At 46.6% G+C, this 15,713-nt stretch overlaps 1 protein-coding gene across 6 annotated transcripts in view; it reads left to right on the top strand.

The window, feature by feature from the left end:
- Positions 1-15,713, top strand: part of CTBP2 (C-terminal binding protein 2) — a 161,263-nt gene that overhangs the window by 53,233 nt on the left and 92,317 nt on the right. The window contains exon 1 of one of the 6 annotated variants that reach the window (XM_063103387.1): positions 11,543-11,559. The exons of the other annotated variants lie outside the window; for them this stretch is intronic. The gene's annotated coding sequence lies outside the window, so the exon portion shown is untranslated. Of the gene's footprint in view, positions 1-11,542; positions 11,560-15,713 lie in introns of those variants that run through there. 6 annotated transcript variants of the gene reach the window in all.

Below are 15,713 nucleotides of genomic sequence, written 5' to 3'. Positions count from 1 at the left end.
GCCCAAGTTCAAGTGTAAAGGGACGTCACTTTGAACTCAGAACAGCTCCCTCAGCCCCAGATGCTAAGCAGGTACTCAGAGCTCCAGAAGTTCTGCTCAAGATCCATCCTAACACAGCCCACGTGGTAATGAAAGAAGCTGGGTACTTTGAGAATATTTTGTAAGCTGATTTCTGGATCCTGATTTTGACTCTTGTTTAAAGAGCAGAAAATCGGATGAATTTTCTAATGTAACGCTTTAGGAAACGGCTGAGAATTCTGTTGTCCCTCATGGAAGGTGTGTCCCCAGGCCTGGCGTTTTCATCTAGGCCAGGAAGAATGATGCTGTGGCTTCCTTCTTCCCAGGTGTCCGTTTAACACCAACTGAACGCATTTGTTTTATTTATCGATTGATTCATTTATTTTTGGCAAACTTGGCAACTCCCACCTGCCTGCATGCTGTTAAAAATAAAGTCTTCTTGGTTAACTGAATGCTTTCACAATTCATTCTTCCACCTAGCAATTAAGATAATTCCCTTAGACTTGTACCAGTTAAGGATAAACAAGAGGTTTTTAAAAGAAAAGGCTGCGTAATTCATCGGTTTTTGTGTGTGGGCATGTGGATAACACACGGGAATATCCTCCGTGAGTGGACTCTTGTGTAAGGAGTTAAGATGGAACATTTTCCTTACTTATCCTGAGGAACAGCCCAAACGGTGACATTTATACATATTTCATGATGTGGTTTCTTTAGGCACGCGGCGCAGACAAATCAATTTCTCAGCAGTATACTTATTTAAAAGAAACAGCAACAACCTGTGGGGTGAGCTGCAGAAGCTGTTAAAATTAATTATGTACAGCAAAAAGATAGAACATTAGGGAAAAAAATGTTAATGTGGAAGGATAAAAAAAAAAAACCCGTGGCTGAATAGCAGTTCAGAGCATCTGATTACAGGACTTAACTTCCATTTCTTCATAAACGTGTATACTAACCACAGTGGCTTCCACACCCGATCCTCCTATTCCGTCCTTCAACAGGCTGACAGGATCGGATGTCCCCGTGAGCTTCTAGTCAGATCCACTCGGAGTGGGCCTTGATTTATTGGAACAGTATTGTGCTGCCTTTTAATATAGATTTGTGGAAAACGAGAATTGGTGGTAAGGGTACCTGGGTCCTGTGCCTTCTAACACAACACCTTTTCTGTGGTTGCCTTCCCTTTTCTGGTTCATCTATACATTGTTTAACTCAAAGGAAACCTTTGTTGTCCTGGGCAGTGTGTAACCTGCAACTCCTTGGAAGATTCAGCTGGGGCGGTTGGTTTCCTCTGGGATGCAGGGGGAGAGGCCATTCAGCCTGGCAGCTCTTTAAGGCAGGGTCCCAGGCCTCGGGACAGGCTTGCTTGCCCCTTCTCCAGGCGGAAGCTTGGGCTGTGAGCTGGGGAGAGCAGGTTTACTGGAATGCCCCTCAGTGCAGCAGGTAACAACAGGTGCATCTAGCCCCATGTGCTGACTGAAGATAGATACCTGCTTCTGCAGTTCAGGAACTCAGGAAAACACTGGTGGGAAGCACAGGGTCCTAGGGACCTTGACTCCAGCTCCATCGGGGTTGAGCTCTCCTGGGACTGGCTTTCCCGTGAGCATTGCTCGCTCTGCCTGGGTGCCCCCACCCTCCTCACACATGTGAGGTTCCCTGAGTGCAAGGGGGTAGCCTGTTGTCTGGTGCGGGCCCCAAGTCACTGTTGGCACAGCAGCCAAAGATTTTAGTCTGTTCTTTCTTAGGCTCAAGCCTTGTGACTCCTCTGTCAGGTGAATTAAATGAGTGTTGTCAATGGACTCAGATTAAGAGGCCGAGCTCTGACTGTTAACATAGAACCTTCCAGAATGATTTCTGCAAGCTCCCTGAGGCAGAGCCTTGTCTGTTGAGCTCAGTGTCCCCTTAATTTCCTGTGCGTGGCCTGCACGTTGTAGATGCCCCAGTAGTATTTTCTGAATGAATCAATCCAGGCTGCAGTGGGGCCAGGGAGGTGTGGAGTGGGCTGGGCGCATACAGGAACCCCTTCCTGCATCTGTCTGGTAGGCTGGGGAGTGTTTTCTGTAGACAGAAGGCAAACCAGCATGTTACACTACCTGTTCAGGGGAGGTGTATATGACAAAGCCATGTTCTTGAATTTTCCAATGCAGGAAAGCAAAGGCATGCACTACCCTCCTCCCCCACATGCAAGTTAGGGTGGGGGCCTGAACCTGTGTGACCTAGTGACCCAGCTGTACTCTCCCGTCATCTGGGGGTGCCATGGTTGGAATACCCTCAGGTGCAAGGGGTTGTGGTTCAGCTGCCCTGACTGCATCCATGCTGAGATTATGAGGACGGCAAGCAGGCCCACCTGGCTCCCTGCGTCCCATAACCAGGGTTCCTCCGGACCAAAGCCCGGATGGCCTCTGTATCGAATTCCTTCATAGACCCAGCGTGGTGGCCACCTGCCTTCAGAGGCCTGGAGGCTGGTGTTTCTTGCATGTGTAACTGACAGTCCCACATTTGTTAAAGACCTCCTCTTTGATGAGAGTACAGCCCTCCTGGCTTTTCATAATTCAATTAAAACTCACTGCCATTCCCTAGTTATGGCAGGAGATGACTTCTAAACCACGACATAGGCTGCAGCTTCCTCTAGGAAGGATTCGCATTGATCTGTGCTCTGATCTCCCACAGGCTTAAGTGGCAGCACCATGGAGGCCTGTTTCAGGCCGGAAAGCCTTCTGCTTGCACGCTTAAACAGAGCAGATTGGTGCGGCGTTACTTGGCCCGGGAGCAGCTCGGCTCCTGGGTGTGGAATTGCATCATAGCATCTCTCCCTTCAGCAGCCCGTGGCTTTGGCACTTCTTCCTCCTATTTGCATGGGGAAGGTAAAGATTCTAATTACTGAGGACTTGGCTGCGACCTTGGTGATGGGCGGAGGCCAGGGTCCTGATGGAAGGGCCAAGAAATGCTTGCGGCTTGATGCAACTGCTGATGGCGTTGACCTTGGGCAAACTAAACTCCTCTGAGCTTAGTGCCTCAGTTTTCCCTTCTGTCAAATGGGGCTAATAGTAGTGCTTCATCTGAGTTGTGGGTATTGAAGAGGGCTTAGCAAGTACCTGACACACTCTAAGGGCTTAAAAAAGAGTGACTGCTGTTGGCATCATCATCATCACCCTCAGTGACAGCAGCAGTAAATGCAGACATCCCTAGGCTTAGTGCCAGAAGCCCTGGTGGTCTTCCGTGGGCTGGAGGAGAAAGTACAGGGTGCGTCTATCCAAGGGAGCACCTGTGGTCTGTGTTACAATAAAAATGTAGATGCAAGATGAGTAAGCTTCCTTACTCATGACAGTTCCAGTGTGCTTCTGAAGGTTATGTCTTCCTCCTGGGACTTGGGAGGTAGGATGTCTTCCCCTTTCCCATCAACCTGGTAATGATGTGTTTTCATCAAATGATGAATGGTTTGGGGTTTCCCTGAAGTCTTTCCTGAATGTCATACGTTGGTTGGATTGTAAGTAACTACAGTTGTTACTTACTTTGCTGATGTTCAAGCCACAGCAAAGGCAAGGTGCTGGTAGTGCACCCACGGCACCTGTTCCTGTGCCCAGGTGTGTCCGACTGCCTGAACTCCTGTCGTGTCCCCACTCTCCTGTCGATGGCTCGAGGTTTCTGCGATTTGTCTGAACATTGTGAGCAAAGGGCCTGAGGCCAGCGTAGCCCCTGTCTCTCCCCAGCCACGGACAGCACGAGGACATGGGCTTTATCCCGAGAGCCACGCTGGGAGAAGCCTGAGAGCACGGCCACTTCACATGAAAGGCTGTTAGATTCAGGTCACTGGGTTTGGACTCCTGCATTTTATGGTGAAGTCTAAAAATGCAGATTTGTAACAACCAATGTTAATGAATTCAGACTGTTTGAATTTCACACTGAATAATGGCTGGAATTATCAGAGCCCACAGCTTATGAGATCCCTGGATCGTGTAATCTTTTCTCAAGATGAAATTGATAGAATGATGTAATATCACATTACTTTTATTAACAATCCTGGCTGTAAAAGAAACACACCTATTAGAATAAGAGAATTTAGTAAATATAATAGTAATAACAAGACTATTTAAGATATGTAATATATTCAGTAAATTTCAAAATGCCGCATCTCATTTAAAATGCAATGTTGTGCCCATAGATATTGAATGCAATACCTTTATACCCTAGGGCTTCCTCTTTTCTACATTTAAAATGGTCTATTTAAATGCAGATTTTGATTTGCAATCTAGGAAGAGAATTCTGGAAGAATGGGAAGGAGGACAGCTCTGCATCCATGAGCTTAATTTTGGTTTTCATCTGTTATTCTTCCTCTTGTCCTTGTCCCTGCCATCCCTTCTTCCCGAAACGGTCATTTCTAAACATACGAAAGGGTCGTTTCTAAACATACGAGTAAGGAAAATGCTTAAAGTTCGGAGGATGATAGCAGTGGTGTTATACCTTTGTCTGTGTGAGAATTCTCCACGTACAACCCCCCACCCCATAGCCAAGTTGCACAAACACAAAAGGCCCCCAGATTTCTTCCCATGGCAGAAGCTTGAGAATCTCTCCCTTTAAACTGAGTTGTCATAGTAGGGAATGGACATGTATTTTAGAACCCTGTTATTATTCGTATGTATACGTGGTATGTAAACATTTTAATTTTAAAATGTAGTGCTCCTAATTTTGTGTGTGTCGTGTGTTTACTCCTGGGTTCTAGCCCTCTCTGTCTTCCCACTCATTCCCGGTACCTTCCCTAGAAAAACGAAAAACAGAGCTGGCTGCAAACGTCAGGAAAACGCTAGAACTTCCCTTCTCAGAGCGGAAGTGACTTGTTGGATGTTGAGCTTTGGTTATCAGGCAAGTGGAATCATATAGCTTTGGCATTCTACTCTTAGAATTAGATAGCTAATCATTATAAATATCATTTTCTTTTGTGTTGTCTGCATTTAATACAGCATCTCCTGCTATATACACTTGTCACTTTCAAACTGAGCATTGTGTTTTGGCTTTTAGGATCTGTCAAGGGGAAATGGAAGTAAATTCTTTGTAACATGCTAATTGATCTATTTGGGAATTTTTAGATATGGACAACATCTGTGCATGCCAGTAATGCAGCTAATAGCTTCCGTTCTTCAACATGAGGAGGTTTTCAGAGTCTCTGTGTGATCTTGAGGAAACCTTCTGTGTCTTCCCCAGGGCCTGGCAGTGTGGAATTCGGGGGCCTTTTTCTGTTGCCTTAGGACTGGGCCTGAGATGGCACAGAACCTCGTTTTGAGGACGCCTCTGGGCTGAGCTTGTGTTAGTTCTGGGAAGAGCCCAGGATGACCAGTTAGGGTCTTGTGCCCTCCCGCCCCTCCCCCGTCCCAGCCTAGACCAGACTTTCTGGAGTGGTGGGTTCGGAGAAGGTGATACCCGTCCACCTGTGCAGTGCTCAGAGCCCTACTGCTGTTCTTGGACATGTCTCCTCCCCTGGTATCTGGACACCTTTGTGCTCCTCTTTAGACAGTGGTTTTTGACAAGTCAAGAGCTTACTTTTCATGCACCTCTGTTGATAGTTCACACAGGCAGGAAAGATTGCCTTTTCCTGTTGAGGATGGGGAGTGGTACCTTTACATGCTGCCTCCTGAGACACAGGAGTGTTTCCCCAGCAGTTGGTGGAGGATGCTCCAGCAGGAGCTGGGTAGAGTGTGTCCTTCTATGAGCCTAGAGGGGGGCATTGAGTGTTGGGGCTCGTGTCCTAGGTCTTCCCTGGCCAGGAAAGCAGAGTTGAAGGGACTTTTTATTTGCAAGGTCCAGAGCGGTCCAGCTACCTGCCCTGGAAAGGAAGCCCCGTGAGCTTAGTGTTCTGTGCATGCCGTACACTCTTTAGTTTCATTCAGTCCCGTGTATGTTGCATGGTCCCCCAAAGGTTGGGTTTTGAATCCTCATTTATTCTTATTATTTAATGGGCGATGGAGGTTAACTGACTTCTTTTGGCACTTGACAGGAGCAGAGGTGGGCTGTGAACCTGGGTCTGGGTTTGACCTGCACACCCTACGGGTTCTGCGCCACTGCCTTCTCTCAAAACAGTTGGGATGTTTGGGTGTAAAGGTGTGACACTGAATGCTCCTGACCACATGTCCCTGTGATGGCTTTTCTCTAATCTTTCAGTATAGGCTCCACATTTGTTTACAAACAACGCATAAAAAGGTGGCTTCCTGACTTGGTAAATGCTCACAGGCACGTGAGCTTGTTGGCTTTAATGAGTGGGGTTTGGAGCTTCAGTCCCCACATACCCAGCCTGGGTGGGAGTGGCCCCAGGCTGGACCAGTGCTGAGAGAGCAGCTCACACTCCCAGTGTCTGTGGGTATCTCTGTCTGTTCACCAGCAGCAGCCCAGGGCTGGCTCACTGGCACTGTGAAGGTAGGACCAGGGTGGGAAACAGATCAGGAGACAGGAATGAGCCGGAGGGTCTTCTAGCCTTCCATGGGCATAACCACCCCCCTCTTCAGTCTGGCCCCCTCATGGCCCAGGTCCTGTCCTTCCTAAGGGCTGATAAACTCAGAAACATCAACCAAGTGACCCCTGTATACTCATCACACTGCTCAGTGCTGCACATTCTCTTGTTATCACTAATTCTCAGCCACCAGTATTAGTGTGTATGGTTGTCGTCATCAGCCCAGGTCAGGAATGGACTGCACGTTCTAGAATAGTCTCCCTAAGTCCTACAGCTCATTCCCAGAGCTGAACATGCTCTGGTTTCTCACCTGCCTGATGGCTGGTGGCTGAGACAGTCTAAGTACAGTTCAAGATCGGTTTAAGAAAAAAACATGCATAATAGTCACTTTATGAAAGGTGATTACTTGCTGCTGGTGCTGGTGGTGGTGGCCTTTTTTCACCTTTTGTTTGTTCCTAGATCCTTTGGCAAATGGTAATATCTACAGAAGGCCGGTCATTGAGACTCAGAGTTACCAATGCCTCTGACCTATTCCTTTGTTTGAACTTGCACACGTGCACACTCATACACACACAGGTGTGCTTTCATGTACAAATTCACATGTGCATGCTCATACGCCCACAAATGCACACACTTATACACATACTCAAATGCATTTGCACACGCACACACAGATGTTACACAAACGTGCACACACTGGTATACAGAAACGCACGTGCACACCCTCAAGCACACGTGCACACACAGTCATGAAAAGTACGGGCCACGCCTGTGGCGTGTGTACCCAAGGGGCACCTGTGGCTGGACTGAGCGAGGGATTCCTGGTGCCCCACGCTGCTCTGGGCACTTGTCTTCGCTGTCTCTGGAGACTGGCTTGGAGAAATGCGGCCCCATCACTTCCATGGTAGAGAACTAAGGTCTTAGACAAATAGTCATCCATCCTAACTGTTCTCTGAAATGTTCATAGAAATGGTGTTGGGGATAATTAGACTGTGCTGCTTCTTTCTCCTTTCTTCCAAAGCTGATGAGTAGGAACAGTTTAATTTGAGACCAGTAAATTTTATAACTGGTTTTAAAAGAGTCATACGCGTAGACCTGGCTTACACATTACCTTTACCACTCTGGCGATGGGAGATGCTCTCAGCAAGTGTGAATCAGGTTATTTTATTATGCCAACATTAATATCGGGAGCGCACACATAATCTAGAGTCAGCAGGTTCATACACTACTATCTCATTAAATTTTCAGGCAAAAGCCGCAAAAATTAATTGGAGGCGTGTAATAGTTTAGAATGTGAACCAGCTTATGGTAATATAAATTATATGAAGAGAAGACAGTTTTATATACTGAGAGAGGGAAAACTGGTTTACTTTAATGAGAAGAGATAGAAATGTAGAGCTATTTTTTCATTACAGATGCACTCTAAAGTGTTTGGACTTAGTTGATGAATAGAGTTAATTCGCTGCTAGAGTTCCAATAATTCATGTTGCACAGTTTAATGACTTCTAGATAAAAACAGGATTGAAATGTTAATTTCTCTGAAGAAATTGGGGCACTCTTGTATATCAGACTTTTCCCCCCTATTAAACCACTAGTTAATTTCACTAAACAAGGCTCTTGGAGATATTTCATGCTACACAGACTTGTATTTCTTACCTGAGTTGAATTTCTTTCTTTTCCTAACCTTGATATATATGATCATCTTAAAAGAAAGACTTTGTCAGACAAAGCTGTGTCTGGATAACTTGACCCAGTAGATGCTTTTCTGGCATTTAGGTTTGCAAATGACTGTGCTGTAAACTGTATTGTAGTGGCTAATAACTTTTTCATTTTGGCTTTTATTTGGCTGCTGGGTTTAGTCATGTAGATCAGTTGTCCCTGTTTTTAAGCTGAGAAATAGGAAGTATTGATCGGTCAGTATTAGATTCTTGAGGCTTTGGTCTCAAATCATGCAGGAATTTCATCACCACCACCATATTATTTCATTTTGCATTTTTGTTTCCTTTTCCACTTTTTCAGCATTTTGGGGCCCTTTTTTCTTCAGGGTAGATTCAACACTGAGTTCACTTTCTTCTCTTTCACCTACTCTTGGAAAAAAGATGAGAAAGAAATATTAACTATACTGACAAAATGTTAGTAGGACTCAAATTTTCTTATTTATTCCCAGAGTTTTTGTTGTTAGGATAAATTTAAACCACATACTTTTTTTTTTTTTTTTACAAAGGGGATAAAAACAATCCTATCAGTATTTAAAAGAGGAGGGCAAGGAAGTGAACCCCGCCTCCTTCTTCTCTGTTCTCCTGGTTTGCCTTTGCGTGTGCTGTTCAAAGTGCTTTCTAGAAGGACTTCGTTATGGCCAAGGAGCTGAAAACCTGGCAAGTCTTCCTGGGGGATACAGGGATGCCCATGCCCCACAGTTAATGACCATTGGCCCAGACGTGGCTTAAGTTAGTCCTGAGTAGGGTTGCCTTTAGCCTAAACCTTGAGTCACCAAAGAGCTGTTGTAAGCAGAGAGAAATCTATTTTCTACAGAGATTGTCTTGTCTGCAAATCTCAGCCCCTGCTTCTGCCTCAGAAACCAGACCCTCTACCTATACATGTCTATTCTTTGAGGTTAGGACATCACAAAACATCTTCCAAAGTAGCACACTCTCAGGAGCCACCCAGACACGTGGAGCACAACTGTGGAGAAGACAAGAGAGCCCCTTCAGGTCTGCTCCCTCCTGAGGTCCGCAGTTCCTGCAGGAGTAGTGTCTTAACGCGTTCCACGGTGGTTGTGTTCTCGTGTTTTCCTGATGGTGGGGCCTGGTGACCCATGGTACCAATGGTGATGTATGGAGTTGCATGACGTCCATCTGTGCACTGGGAGGAAGACCTCCTACCCACTTTGCCAGGTGTCGCCTTTCTGTTTCTCTGCATCACCTGGGACCCTGACAGGTCCCCATGACTGCAGACCACCCTGGTGACAGCTGCAGCTACCCTCTGAGAGTAGGCTGGTGGGTGCTGGTCACTGGTATTCAGGGTCTTATCTGCTGACCTTGGCTTTCTGGGACTCTGTGCCCCTCTGTTTGCCTTTGTTTGTTAGGGGTGCTCTCACATTTGGGGATTTGTTTTTCCTGAGGTCTGTGTGTAGGTGCGTGTCATACTTCTCCTCCCAGAGCAGTGACGTGGATGGCAAGTGTGAACGTGGAGTGTGTTGAGAGACCGACCCTGAAGACTGGCCTGCTGTTGTCCTCAAGTCAGCTCTCAGCTTCTCCTTGGACCACACCAGGCTCTGGGTCAGATTCTCCTGAATCAACTACTTCAGTACGGCATCACCTGACCCCGCGACACCTTTGTTACCGCCTGCCTCCTCCTGGTGGCGGGAAGGAAGCTCGCTCTTTGTCCACTCCGCTCTTTGGATGCACTTGGTTGATTCCGTTCTTTGGTTGCCATGTCCGCTTTCCCTTTCATCAGCTGCCTGCACATCAGGGATGTCTCTTATGTCCTGTGTTTGTTAAAAATAAAATTTACCTTGCCCATGATGAACCCCAGCTATTTCTTAGCATTCCTGGTTCCTGTGAAACTTCAGAGGCTTCAATTTATGATTTGTTTAAGGCAGGATTTCTCTGCTTTGGCACTGTTAACATCTGGGTCAGATAGTTCCTTGTTGTAAGGGGCTGTCTTATGCATTATGGGATGTTTGACAGCATCCCTGGTCTCTAAACACGAGATGCCACTAGCACCCTTCCTCCCCGCCCCAGTGTGACAACCGAGTGTCTCCTGACATTGCCAGCATCCCTTGGGTATAAAACGTCTCCTGCCTGAGAACCTCTGGTTAAGGGTGGTTCTGTGTTCCAAGCCTGTTGTCACATTGTGCTTGAGCCACACTGATGCCTAATTTCTAGGTCAAAGTTAACACCAAGGCCTGAGAGTCACCTCATCGGGGGCTCTGAGCCCTTCTCAGAGGGGCACAACCCCCACTCCGTGGCTGCTCTCTTGTGGCCGTGTTTGCCACTGTGTGCCCCTTTCGTCCTTGTTTGCAGAGGCAGCGCCCTGTACAGAGGCCACTTGGGCAGACGGAAGGACCCCACGCTGACGCCTGGCACTTGGCTCCTTTACACTCACGTGAGTGTTCATGACAGTGCATTTGACAGACAGATTTATTTGTCACCTTGTCACGGTGACATGTTGGGATGGCTTCACTGCTCATATGCCATTGACACTTGGCTGTCTGAAGTCGGGACAAAGAATCCCTCAGACTGAACCAAGTGAAATCTTCCCAGCACCAGGCATAACTTACTGCCTGGTTTCCCTTGTTTCTTTAACTTTTAATTGAAACCATTTAGTTACCACCCCTGCTGCTAGGAATCTGGGGACAATTAGGGAAGTCCCATCTGTCCTTTGAACCACATTATATTGCTTTCTTCCTCGCTATCTCGAGAATACAGCGAATTTTAACAGCAATGTCTTTGCCTCGTCGTCTTGCCTCCCACTGGATGGTTTTTATCTCACTTGAATGAGTTATGGCAACTCTTTAATTCAATTATTTCTCCAACGCAGGCTTTGAGATGATTTAGTTGAATCAAATGCTCGGGTTTTCCAACGCAAAGCGGTGGCTCCCAACGAGGCTGTAGGTGGATTTTTGAGTTTTTACTTACAGCCGCTGAGGAGCGCATTCTGTGCTGCCCCCGAGCTTCCTGGCACAGGCCCCTAGTTACTGTTCCAAAGCATAGATTGGAAATGGCAGATGCCATGGGCTTTGCCAGCCTTTCCCCAAGGCAAGGAATTATCTGTCCAGTGATATTAGGTCAGTGAATTCCCACCCAGCTGTGTCTGAGAAGGGAGGGGGCGCAGCAGCCTGGGTGATGGTCCGGGAGGGCCATTTATAAATCTCAATGTGGTAAACAGTCTACTCTCCTGCATTGGTATTTGACTTTGAATTAAACAAAGTGTCGTGGGTGGGAGGTGTGTCATACAATCATTTTAACCATCGTGCTTTCTAATGTGGAAAATCTGCCCAAAATAGGACCTGCTGCAGTGGTTGTCCCATATACAAAGGGGTGGTTAAAATGTTCTCAGAGTAGCACATGGGATTGGAAAGATCATTTGGACATTACTATTCTTTGGTGAGAATTCTATTATTAAGCCTGTCTTCTGTTTTCCTTGGGTTCCTGTGGGCATTCCTACCCTCAGATTGCAGGCCACAGTGAAGATTTATTTTTCTAAATTGCTAGGGTGTTTTTAACCTAGTTTTACCCAGGTTTATAGGGGCTTGCTGAGAAAGCATGCAGGCTGATGGATCTGCCCAGGGAGGCCACTCTGGAGACTTGAGCAGCCTTCTGACAGTTGCAGGCGGAGGGGGCTGAGGTATTGAGGCAGCTTGGGGGCCAGGAGCTGCTGGGTGCTATGTGCGGGGTTGCTGCAATCTGGGTGCTGTTCCAACACCATCTGATAGTCCAGACTGGGGTTGGTCCTCGGGTGGGCTGTGGGCCGCCGTGAAACTCAGAACGTGTGGTGCCCCCCCAGGGGAGCAAGAGCTGCCCACTCTGCCACTGTGGAAGGCGGGCTGTTTTCCTGGTGTCCTGGTCTCCATGCTTTGTGTGAGCTTTTCACTCTGTGTCACTCTAGTGTGTGAAGGTGGGTGTTTTGCAAGCATCCTGGCTCCTAAACACAAGCCAGCGCCCACGTCTGGCACTTTCTGGAATAAACGGCGGTCTGTTCCAGTGTGGGTTTATCCAGAGACAGGACATCTGCCGCCTGTGATGTCACCCCCTCTGATCTACTCCATGGCTGTCCAGGGCCTGACTTGCTGCTTTAGAACTAAACCCAGTAAGATGAGACTGCCAGGCTTGTGGGTCTGCGCCTGTCTGTCTGTCCCCACATACTCTGGGGGCAGGTGGGAAGAAAGTTAATAAGATACTGTCATAGATGTCAAGTAATCAGTCAGAATCTTCAAGCAGACATGGGAACCAGTGTCACCTTCCCAAAAAAGTGCACATGCCCTTTGACCTAATAATCTCCCTTCCCCAGCCAGTGCTGTAAAAACTTTAATACACCAAGATTTTTGTCAGGGTGTTATGTGATGGCAAAAAACACAGATGCCTCAAACACCCAACAGTAGGAAAATAGCTAATTCTTTTTCAAATGATGCTTTCACAGTTTGTAATAACATAAGTAGAATGCTTGTCTTAAAATGAAAAGATTCAAAATTAAATGTACGTTTATGAATGGAACCATAAAAAATAATCATGGGGGAAATCTGATGAATGGTTTATAGTAGTTATCTTTAGTTGGTAGAATTTGGGTGATTTTTTTTTCCCCACTCTCTTCTCCCCTCCGCAAATGTTCTGTAGTGAATATATGTGATTTTTTAAGTAGGGGGGAAAAAAAAGATCGCCCTGATGCTTCCAAAAGGGGCCTAAGATTGTTGAAGAGGGCAGCAGGGCAGTGCAAGATTTGTAAAGGCAGAGCTGATTACCCGCCCTCCCCAGTCCTCAAAGTATCGTCACTGGTCATTTTCCTTGCCTTTCCTAGAACTTACAGGTGTATATGACTGTGCTTACCGAAAAAGAATCCTGCTATCTCTGTGTCCACATTTGATACAACAGATTATGCATAGATATCTCTACAAATCAGACCCACCCAAAGCTTTTCTTTCCCTCTTACTGCCTTTGGGCCCATGTGCATACCCAGGATTTCATGTAAGCAGCGTCTGTACTTGCTGTAGTTTTGGTTTGTGTAAGTCACGTCCTTTGCTTTTTAAATTGTCTTTCTTGGCAGAACAGTGTATGCTAGCATCCAGCTGTCTGGACTCAAATACTACCTCTGCCATTTGGTAGCCGTGCAACCTTGGGAAGATGGCTGATCTTTTCTGTGCCTCAGTTTCCTCAAATATGAGGATGATTATAGTAGCTATCGCATAGGCTTGTAAAGAATAAGTGAGTTAGTACTTGGGAATTACATTGACCAGCGCCTGGAGACCTAGTAAGCACTTTGCCAACTTGCTGTCAATATTGTTGTTTCTTATTTTCCTCCTCTCCTCAGGCTTTTTAATAACCATTTTTAATGCATATTTCCTCCATGAAATCACGTGTAAACATAAAATGCTTTAAGTACGTAATTCCTTTGTAATACATATTCTTTGCAGTTAACTGTCTTATGTATCAGCTACATCCTATCCCCATATTAAGTGCCTTTCACAAGTTCTGTTTTCAAAGGAAATTCCTTTTTGCTTGTTCCTTCTCTCTTTGCCTCCCCCTGCCCACAACAGCAGATGGTACCTGTCTGTAGCAAGCGTGGTTTGGGTTGTGATCTTTAAGGACTACTGCATCAGAGCCCCTGGGACTAGCTCATTAATGAGGCTGCTTTGCCCCCAGTGCCCTCCAGTGGAGCAAAGCCAGAGGTGGAGCCCCGTGTTTCCAAGGACCAAATCAGCGCTGATTATGGTGGGAGGCAGGGAGAGGGTTGAAAACTGAGCCAGCAGAGGCCAAGATGACAGTCCTGCCTCGACTTGGCCCACCCGCTATTGGGTTCCCCTGCGCAGGCATTTGTTAAGTGCCTGCTGTATGTCAGGTATTGAGCTAGGACTCTGCAGGAATTGTGTGTGGGGGTGAGTCTGGGAGGCTGCCTAGCTTCAGGCTGTTGGCAGTGCTGCTCTCACCTGAAGCTTGACATTTTCTTTCCAGTCCTGCTGGGTCTGGTGGGCCACTTTGAGCCGTGCCTGCTCTACACACTTTGCAAATGTGTAGATTCAGAAAAGCCAAGCAGCCAGAACAGTGGCTGGAATGGTTCTCTGGAGGCCTGTTTGGTGGATGACGATGCTGTGCGTTGACAAAATTGTCATTTAATAGCCCCAGTTCGACTCTTCCCCAGTAGACCTAAGTCTCTCCCTGGGCCAGACCGTTACTTCTGAAGTTCAGCTGTCATCATATTTGGTCCGCTTTTACAGAATCGTTTCACTGATTCTATCAGTCATTTTTGTTACTCCGATTTAAGATTTTTGTGTCATCTTCTGATACTTTTGAATCTCCAGATGTTTAAAAACAAAACCCCGTTAGCAGTGTTTGTTTCCCTTTTCAGTACTCTTGTGAAAAAGCAGCTTTTATTCTAGTCTAGAGTTTGTTGTCAAGAACAAATATTTTAAAGTAAAAAAATGTTTTGCAGCGTGTTATCTGGCTCTGAAGCATTCTGTGGAGGCATAAATGATGCATATATTTTGGTGAGACCTGTTATCCATATTCTGTTGGATATTTGGGTTCTAATTTGAATATTCAAATTAGCACATGGCTTTTGTGTCGCTGATATTGATTTTACCTCTCAGTGTCTGAACTGATGAATCCCAGCAAAGGCACATTTTCAGAGGCTGAGAAAGTGAAATGGTTCAGTTTGATCTTTTATCGTGTCTCCATCATTTCGGGTGGGAGAACCGATTGTTGATCTGTCTGGGGAGGGCAGGGAGAGCTGAGTGGCCCTCACATCCTTTCCAGTTGGGTTTCCTTATTGGGCACGTTTCTTGGAGGTAGGTGTGTTTACCCCGTGGTGAGAAGTGGGAATTGCGAAGCGTGTTATCTGCCCCCTCTTTTGTGTTTTTTTTAATGGAACTCCACATTATTAGGCCTTGGGCAGGGCTGTTGATTTCTAGCAACTGGAAATGCTAAGTAAATTTCAGGAGACGGACATGGTCAGATGACGCCTCATGCCCTCTTGTTCAGAAGGTCACAGGCCATAGAGAGAAATCCAGAGTTTATGGGGTGATTTAGGCTCTTCAGATGCATTGATTGACAGGCTGTATGTTCTAACAGGGCATGCTGTTTAGCCACGATTGAGTGATGTCAGGCAGTACCAAAGGAAAACCTTAAATTGTGCAGAAGACTCTGAGTGGGAAAGAGACGTTGTTTGTATGTTTGCAGCGCTTCATTTGGGGTTGTGTTTATAATCTGCACTGCATGCTGTACCAGTCACCCCTCCCCACCCCGTCCATTCTTCATAACCCACGACAGCCATCTGCGCCTCCCCCGACTTGCTGTTCACCTTATCTTGGCTCTTTTTTTACTGTCACTGACTGACTGCTGTGCCGTCCTGTGAGCTGTATCTTTGACACACAGTAGGTATCAATCCTGTGTCTTCAACATGACCATTGCATGTGACCTTTTGTCCCACTAGTTCAGCTCTTGGCTCCAGAAGGAGAATACCAGATGTGTTCTCAGGGGGCTGGAGGGCTTGGCTGGGTGTCAGCAGCACCTCCACCCCCTGAAGAGCTCACAGTCGGGAGGGGGACGGA

Source organism: Cynocephalus volans, chromosome 7, assembly GCF_027409185.1.
Source record: "Cynocephalus volans isolate mCynVol1 chromosome 7, mCynVol1.pri, whole genome shotgun sequence".
NCBI classification, from domain to species: Eukaryota; Metazoa; Chordata; class Mammalia; order Dermoptera; family Cynocephalidae; genus Cynocephalus; species Cynocephalus volans.
Note: the sequence above shows the minus strand (reverse complement) of the source record. Positions and strands in the feature narration are given on the sequence as shown.